Source organism: Lactuca virosa, chromosome 3 (genome assembly GCF_052849685.1).
Source record: "Lactuca virosa cultivar CGN04683 chromosome 3, Lactuca_virosa_CGN04683_v6, whole genome shotgun sequence".
Lineage (NCBI taxonomy): Eukaryota > Viridiplantae > Streptophyta > Magnoliopsida > Asterales > Asteraceae > Lactuca > Lactuca virosa.
In genome coordinates, this window is record NC_136428.1 from 44,739,295 (window position 1) to 44,749,037 (window position 9,743).

The window sequence follows — 9,743 nt, forward strand, 5'->3', positions numbered from 1 at the left end:
CTTACTACGAGAGTAGATGAGTATGTCATCGATGAAGACGATGACGAACTGATCCAAGTAAGGACGACACACCCTATTCATTAAATCCATGAATACTGCAGGCGCGTTAGTTAATCCGAATGGCATCACTACGAATTCGTAGTGCCCATAACGAGTTCGGAAGGCTGTCTTGGGAACATCCTCCTCTAACACTCGTAGTTGGTGGTATCCGGATCGTAGATCTATCTTCGAGAAGTAGTTTGCTCCTTGAAGTTGATCAAATAAATCGTCAATGCGGGGTAAGGGATAACGATTTTTAATGGTAAGCTTGTTGAGTTCCTTGTAGTCGATGCACATACGAAACGATCCGTCTTTCTTCTTGACGAACAAGACCAGTGCTCCCCATGGTGAGAAGCTTGGCCCAATGAATCCCTTCTAGAGAAGTTCGTTAAGCTGACTGGAAAGTTCCTGCATCTCCGCTGGTGCCATACGATATGGAGATTTGGCTACTGGAGTAGCCCCTGGCACTAAGTCGATTATGAACTCGACTTGGCGTTGTGGTGGTAATCCTGGAAGTTCTTCTGGAAAGATGTCGAGAAAGTCGCGTACTTCTGTCACACCAATCTGTCACACCCCAAAACCAAGAACGGCGGAAACGTTCAGGAGTGGACGACGTCATGTAAATTATCATAACAGTGCAAAGTAGTAAACAAGCAACAACATCATCCATTGCATTAAAAGTAAAGTTTTAATACATGAGTGTTCTTTCATAGTAATAAGACACCAAAATATGTAATCAAAATAAAAGACGAGTCTTGTCTGTGCTCCGTCTTCTCAAAACCTGGTCATCGTACATGTCTACTGGTGAACTGAGAATACAAGTTATTTTGAAAGTGTAGATCAGCATAAAGCTGGTGAATTCATAAGTATTATGGTGTCATTGATTTGAAAAGTTGTAATGAAAGACTTGTAAATGTTTAATAAAACATTTAGTATAAGTGTGAAAACCCTAGAAAATCCCATATGTCCTACTAGTATAAAAGGTAGTCTTCTACCAAGACCTGAATGCTTTGAAAGTTGCATTTCTGTATCAATGAAAGTTTTTCCCATATGCGACTATTATTATAAATATATAGTCTACCTCATCGTTTATGTGAATGTGTCACAAAATAAAAGTGATAGGGAAATTTATATAATCATTGAAATCGTATCCTGCTCCCATAGGATAAACACGGCGTGGAAACTCGCCGAACAGTACAACCGAGAACATTCGTCGATGAACAGGTCCCGCTGTAGCTAGCAGCCAGGTGTAGGATGGTCTGTCCCGTATAGTATATATAGTATTTCTCTCTGTATATACATAGTATTTCTCTCTGTATAGATATAGTATTTCTCTCTGTATAACATGTAGTAGTATCTATTCATATAGTAGTATAGACTCATGAATGAACTGACTCGTGTGTAATTCCTTGTAATAGGAATAGTAATTTGTATCCCCTAAACTATACCTATAATAGTTTACTGGAATGTAAATTGAATGTCCAAAACTATACCTATAATAGTTTACTGTGGATGGTAGGCTGTACTCATGTCCAGCCTAGTTCCTAGGGAACTTTGTAGCGACTGCCAGAACCTCGAAGTGAATCTACTATCTCTGTCTGAGATAATGGATATGGGAACACCGTGCAGTCGTACAATCTCCCGAATGTAGGTTCTTGTAAGTTTCTCCATCTTGTCGGTTTTTTGATAGGCAGGAAGTGTGCAGACTTGGTCAATCTGTCAACGATGACCCATATGGTATCAAGTCCACTCGTTGTCTTGGGCAACTTGGTTATGAAGTCCATAGTAATCCGCTCCCACTTCCATTCAGGAATCTCAGGCTGTTGCAGTAGACCTGAGGGTTTCTGGTATTCGACCTTGACCTTGGCGCAAGTAAGGCATTTACTTACGAAGGTAGAAATCTTTGCTTTCATGTTAGGCCACCAGTATAGCCTTTTAAGATCCAGATACATCTTATCTGAACATGGGTGGACGGAATAACGAGTGTTGTGTGCCTCGGTCATGACCAAGTCTCTGAAGCCATCGTGTTTCGGTGTCCAGATCCGATCCATGAGGTATAAGGCTCCGCCACCCTTGACTTCCAAGTTCTTATCCATCCCTGTCAGGGATTCACTCGCCATATTTTCAGGTTTCAAAGCGTCGAGCTGAGCCTCCTTAATTTGCGTGGACAAGTGTGAATGGATAGTTAGAGTCAAATATTTGACTCTACGACCAGAGTATTCTTTTCGACTTAGGGCGTCGGCTACTACATTGGCTTTACCCAGATGATGACGACTTTCACATTCGTAATCACTGTGTAGCTCGACCCACCGTCGTTGTCTCATGTTGAGCTCCTTCTGGTCGAATATATGTTGTAAGCTTTTGTGGTCTGTAAAGATAGTACTTTTGTACCATACAGGTAGTGTCTCCAGATCTTCAGAGCAAACACAACTGCTCCTAGTTCAAGATCGTGGGTGGTGTAGTTGACCTCGTGTGTCTTCAGCTGTCTCGAGGCATAGGCGATGACCTTACCTCGTTGCATCAGAACACAGCCGAGCCCTTGATTTGAAGCATCGCAATAGACAACAAAGTCTTCTATCACCACGTGCACTAGATAAATCATTCACTCTAGAAATGGCAAACGGGAAAATGGAAAGTACTAACTGCACATACGTAGGTTGTACTCTAACTTTAGATGGCCATACTTTCAAGATAGACCTCATGCCGGTCCCGATTAAAAGTTTCGACGTCATTATCGGCATGGATTGGTTAAGTCTTCATCACGCCGACATCATGTGCTTCGAAAAAGCAGCTCGCCTTAACCTCCCTAACAGCGAAACCCTAGTTATCTACGACGACAAACCTAGTACGAACCTTCGCATCATTTCGTGCATACAAGCTCAGAAGTGCTTGCGAAAGGAATATCATGCGTTCCTCGCACACATCATCGATACTAGTCAAGAAGTGAAAGATATTCAGAACATCCCAGAAGTACACGACTTTCTCGACATCTTTCCAGAAGAACTTCCAGGATTACCACCACAACGCCAAGTCGAGTTTAGAATCGACTTAGTGCTAGGGGCTACTCCAGTAGCCAAATCTCCATATCGTCTGGCACCAGCGGGGATGCAGGAACTTTCCAGTCAGCTTAACGAACTTCTCCAGAAGGGATTCATTAGGCCAAGCTTCTCACCATGGGGAGCACCGGTCTTGTTCGCCAAGAAGAAAGACGGATCGTTTCGTATGTGCATCGACTACAGGGAACTCAACAAGCTTACCATTAAAAATCGTTATCCCTTACCCCGCATTGACGATTTATTTGATCAACTTCAAGGAGCCAACTACTTCTCGAAGATAGATCTACGATCTGGATACCACCAACTACGAGTGTTAGCGGAGGATGTTCCCAAGACAGCCTTCCGAACTCGTTATGGGCACTACAAATTCGTAGTGATGCCATTCGGATTAACTAACGCGCCCGCAGTATTCATGGATTTAATGAATAGGGTGTGTCGACCTTACTTGGATCAGTTCGTCATCGTCTTCATCGATGACATACTCATCTACTCTCGTAGTAAGGAGGAACATAGTCAACACCTTCGTCAAGTCTTAGAAACATTACGATCGGAGAAGCTCTATGCGAAGTTCTCCAAGTGCGAATTTTGGATTCGAAGAGTCGAATTCTTGGGCCACGTAGTTAGTGATGAGGGAATTCATGTGGACCCTTTCAAAATCAAGGCCATTGAGAACTGGTCAGCACCGAAGACACCTACAGAAATTCGTCAATTTCTAGGTCTCGCTGGCTACTATTGCAGGTTCATTTAGAACTTCTCCCGCATTGCGAAACCTTTTACAGCACTGACCCAGAAGGGCGTGGCCTTTGACTCGGAAGAGAAGCAAGAGAGAGCGTTCCAAACGCTCAAGCGAGCCTTGTGCACCGCACCAATACTATCCCTCCCCGAAGGGATAGAAGACTTCGTTGTCTATTGCGATGCTTCAAATCAAGGGCTCGGCTGTGTTCTGATGCAACGAGGTAAGGTCATCGCCTATGCCTCGAGACAGCTGAAGACACACGAGGTCAACTACACCACCCACGATCTTGAACTAGGAGCAGTTGTGTTTGCTCTGAAGATCTGGAGACACTACCTGTATGGTACAAAAAGTACTATCTTTACAGACCACAAAAGCTTACAACATATATTCGACCAGAAGGAGCTCAACATGAGACAACGACGGTGGGTCGAGCTACTCAGTGATTACGAATGTGAAATTCGTTATCATCCGGGTAAAGCCAACGTAGTAGCCGACGCCCTAAGTCGAAAAGAATACTCTGGTCGTAGAGTCAAATATTTGACTCTAACTATCCATTCACACTTGTCCACGTAAATTAAGGAGGCTCAGCTCGACGCTTTGAAACCTGAAAATGTGGCGAGTGAATCCCTGAGAGGGATGGATAAGAACTTGGAAGTCAAGGGTGGCGGAGCCTTATACCTCATGGATCGGATCTGGACACCGAAACGTGGTGGCTTCAGAGACCTGGTCATGACCGAGGCACACAACACTCGTTATTCCATCCACCCAGGTTCAGATAAGATGTATCTGGATCTTAAAAGGCTATATTGCTGGCCTAACATGAAAGCAGAGATTGCTACCTTCGTAAGTAAATGCCTTACTTGCGCCAAGGTCAAGGTCGAATACCAGAAACCCTCAGGTCTACTGCAACAGCCTGAGATTCCTGAATGGAAGTGGGAGCGGATCACTATGGACTTCATAACCAAGTTGCCCAAGACAACGGGTGGACTTGATACCATATGGGTCATCGTCGACAGATTGACCAAGTCTGCACACTTCCTACCTATCAAAGAAACCGACAAGATGGAGAAACTTACAAGAACCTACATTCAGGAGATTATACGACTGCACGGTGTTCCCATATCCATTATCTCGGACAGAGATAGTAGATTCACTTCGAGGTTCTGGCAGTCGCTACAAAGTTCCCTAGGAACTAGGTTGGACATGAGTACAGCCTACCATCCATAGATCGACGGACAAAGTGAGAGAACTATCCAAACCTTGGAAGATATGTTGCGAGCCTGTGTGATCGACTTTGGGAAAGCATGGGATACTCATTTACCCCTTGTCGAATTTTCCTACAACAACAGTTATCACACGAGCATAAAGGCTGCTCCATACGAAGCCCTCTATGGCCGAAAGTGCAGATCCCCTTTGTGCTGGGTTGAGGTGGGTGATACCCAGTTAGCTAATGGACAAGTTCCTGAAAGCACTCTCACAACTCCGGAGATCATTCGGGAAACGACAGAGAAGATCGTTCAGATTCGTAAACGATTGAAAGCCTCTAGAGACCGACAGAAAAGCTACGCTGATAAACGAAGGAAACCGTTGGAATTTCAGGTGGGAGATCGTGTTCTATTGAAGGTCTCACCCTGGAAGGGCTTGATACGCTTTGGAAAGCGTGGAAAGCTAAATCCAAGGTACATAGGGCCTTTCGAGATTCTCGCAAGAATCGGCCCTGTAGCTTACAAACTTAACTTACCACGCGAACTTAGTAACGTACATTCTACTTTCCACGTCTCGAACTTGAAAAAGTGTCTGTCCGACGAGACTCTTGTAATCCCACTCGATGAGATCGAGATCAACGAGAGCCTCAACTTCGTGGAAGAACCAGTAGAGATCATGGACCGAGAGGTCAAGCAAATGAAACAAAGCCGTATCCCGATAGTGAAGGTTCGCTGGAACGCCAAGCGAGGACCTGAATTCACTTGGGAGCGAGAGGATCAGATGAAACTGAAATATCCTCGCCTTTTTACTTAGTTATTTATAACTACTTATTTGCTTAAATTCTAATTTCGGGACGAAATTCCTTCTAACGGGGGGATGATGTGACAACCCGAAATTTCTATTCTGTACAACCATTCACTTCAATAGAAGTCAGAACTGTTTCTGCTAACTTTCAAGCTTTCTGGAGTCAGATTGAGTGTTTTAAAGTTAGTACTTTAGGAGATAACAGGAGAGAGGATGCCCTAGGGTTTATTGTGTAGCAATAATGTCCCAAAACTCCAAGAGTTTGGAGTTTACGGCCTAAACAGGGTGTTTACGGCCGTAAACCCCAAGGGTATAAATATGGCACTTAGCCATTTTTAGCACTTTTTCACATTTTCAAGATCCAAACTCAAATCCTCTCAAGTATCATCTGATTTTTCTTCTTGATATTCAACTTTGTAAGTGTTTCTTACCCTAATAAGTTGATATCTACCTTAATCTAGTGATCTTACATGATTCCATCCGTGAAATCATTCCAAATGTGTAGATCTTCAAGTTTCACCAAGAATACCAGGAACACACACTAGTGTTCTTGGACTTTTAGCACCTTTTCAAGCTTCTACCTAGTAAGTACTCTTACCCTAGTGTATTATAAGACTTGTTCCACTTCAAATCATCTAGGAAACACAATGAATCAAAGGATCAAAGGTGTTTACGGTCCAAGGTGTTCTTGGACCGTAAACCCTAACAAAGGGGCCAAAGTGACCCTAGTCCCTTACCAAGCCTTGGAAACTAGCCTAGACCCCTTCCTTGATGTGCTTAGTACTTGAAAACATCAAAAGACCATAAACCATTTGGGTTTACAGTCGTAAATCCAAGGAGAAGTGGTCCAAGGACCGTAAACTCCCTAAAGGAGTGAAATGGTGCCCTAATATCTTTCTAAGGCTTAAACATGAAGTAGGAATGCTTCTTATGATCTTTATGGCTTCAAAACACAAAATGGTCAAGTATCATGAGTTTACGGCCGTAAACTCATGGGTTTACGACCGTAAACTCAATGAGTTATGGTCACAAAACCGTAAACTCCAAGGGAGTTTACCCTTGAACCCCAAACTCAATAGCAATGTTCTACAACACTTAGATGCAATCCTTAGTACTTGTAACACTTAAATAAAGTGTTAATCATGTCCTAGGATGTCTTAACATGGTTAATTAGTTGTTTAAATGACTAATTGGATACATATATGTGTGATTATATGTTAACTAGGATCTTTGTGTGTGTACAAGTCTTCACTTGACACCTAGCATCCTACATCATCCGTTCATCCAAACCACCCACTACAGGTGAGTTCATACCCCTTAATCAATCTTTTAAATGATTTTAAATGCTTTCATGGGGGGGAATACAAGTAGAAAACAGGAAGTTATAGAATCAATCACATGCGATTTATAACTGTGTTTTCAACCAACTGATTTCGCATACTTCAAAATGTGATAAATACAATAGTTTTCAGTTGTTTTATACTTTTTTATCAAATGATTTACTTTTGAATCTTTTTATAAACTGACATCAAGTCATTATTATTTATTGTTCAAAACTCGGAAATGTATTTCAAAACCTCTTTCAACTTATTGTTAAAAACCATATCTATACACTTATGTCTCATGTACATATGTATTGATATGAGAGCTTTCATTCTTTATTCAGTTCCAACACTCTTGTGTAGCAAGGGTGTATAAACCTACTTGGACATTCAATTTACGTTCCAGTAAACTATTATAGGTATAGTTTAAGGGATACAAATTACTATTCCTATTACAAGGAATTACACAGGAGTCAGTTCATTCATGAGTCTATACTACTATATGAATAGATACTACTACATGTTATACAGAGAGAAATACTATATCTATACAGAGAGAAATACTATGTCTATACAGAGAGAAATACTATATATACTATACGGGACTGACCATCCTACACCTGGCTGCTAGCTACAGCAGGACCTGTTCATCGACGGATGTTCTCGGTTGTACTGTTCGGCGAGTTTCCACGCCGTGTTTATCCTATGGCAACAGGATACGATTTCAATGATTATATAAATTTCCCTATTACTTTTATTTTGTGACACATTCACATAAACGATGAGGTAGACTATATATTTATAATAATAGTCGCACATGGGAAAAACTTTCATTGATACAGAAATGCAACTTTCAAAGCATTCAGGTCTTGGTAGAAGACTACCTTTTATACTAGTAGGAAATATGGGATTTTCTAGGGTTTTCACACTTATACTAAATGTTTTCTTAAACATTTACAAGTCTTTCATAACAGCTTTTCAAATCAATGACACCATAATACTTATGAATTCACCAGCTTTATGCTGATCTACACTTTCAAAATAACTTGTATTCTCAGGTCACCAGTAGACAGGCACAATGACCAGGTTTTGAGAAGACGGAGCACAGACAAGACTCGTCTTTTATTTTGATTACATATTTTGGTGTCTTATTACTATGAAAGAACACTCATGTATTAAAACTTTACTTTTAATGCAATGGATGATGTTGTTGCTTGTTTACTACTTTGCACTGTTATGATACTTTACATGACGTCCTCCACCCCTGAACGTTTCCGCCATTCTTGGTTTTGGGTTGTGACAGAATCCACTCATAAAATGACCAACTCGACGAGTCCAGTTCATGTACTCACCGATTTGGTGCTCCAGTGGGCAGATTTTCGACTTTTGGACAGAAATTGGATTAGGATCATTACCCCAAACTATTTTTTGAACCATGAAATCTGTTTTTTTCATAAGGTAATGATCATGCTTGTCCAATTAAAACATAATTGTCATAATTTCAACATTTGTATTAGTTTATGTGATTAGGCTAATTTTTGAAGATTGATGATATGAATTATCTTGTGCTTATGAGTTTAATTAGATCATGTATGAATTTTTTATTAATGTGTTAATTAAATTAAAGATCTTAATGGTTTTAATGGACTCCATAACTTGTCCTCAAGTTATGGAAAACCAAAAGTCTTTTCCTTAAAAGTCATTAAACTCATAAGTTAAGAAAATGAAAAGTTTTGAATAGTGTCAAAACTTGTCCTCAAGTTTTGGAATTTGTAAAGTCACGCTTAAGAATACTTTAATTCCAAACCCTAGATTTTTAAAAGTTTAAAATTCAACCCTTATACTATTATAATATTATAAGTTTAATAATTATATATATGTATAAGACAAGTCAGTCTTACCGTTAGTAGGTCTCGTTCATGAAGTCGGACTATAAGGGGGGTATAAGGTTACTGCCTATAAAATGGCAGTTTAATGGGTGTCCACTCTCACCTACTTCTTCCTTGACTGGTGGAGGGTCGTTAGCCGAACGGGTAGGATAGGACACTAATCCTCATTAAAAGTATAATGATAATTATAAAGTAACTACACTTTTATTAAATTCCCAATCTTAGTTAATTTAGGAAAATGTGAATTTGATGATAATCCATGAAATTGCACTTTGCACCTTACCAAGTCGTTAGTGGAGCGTGTGTGATTAATTGGCACACTAACATGGACTAGTAAGGGTGGAAAAGGGTAGCTTGATGTTTGTCATAGATCAGTGGAGCATGTGTGGTTAACCGGCACATCGATTAGGTGATAAATGACATCAAGTGTACCAAGTTAATTGGCATGGTTATCCGCACCTTGTTTGTGATCCTTGGTATCCCAGTCACAAGGGCATAATCGAGATTTAAACATGTCATTGAAAAGTTCAATGAATCTCAAAGGAATCTAGAAATTTCAATCCAATTAAAACTTAATAATTAATTTTGTTTTTCATAGTGTAAATTGGTAAATCGTCATTTACCTACCTTCAAATATTTTGCAAGTTGGATTACGACATCCCTCTTCCAAATTGTAAAATATTGTGTTGGG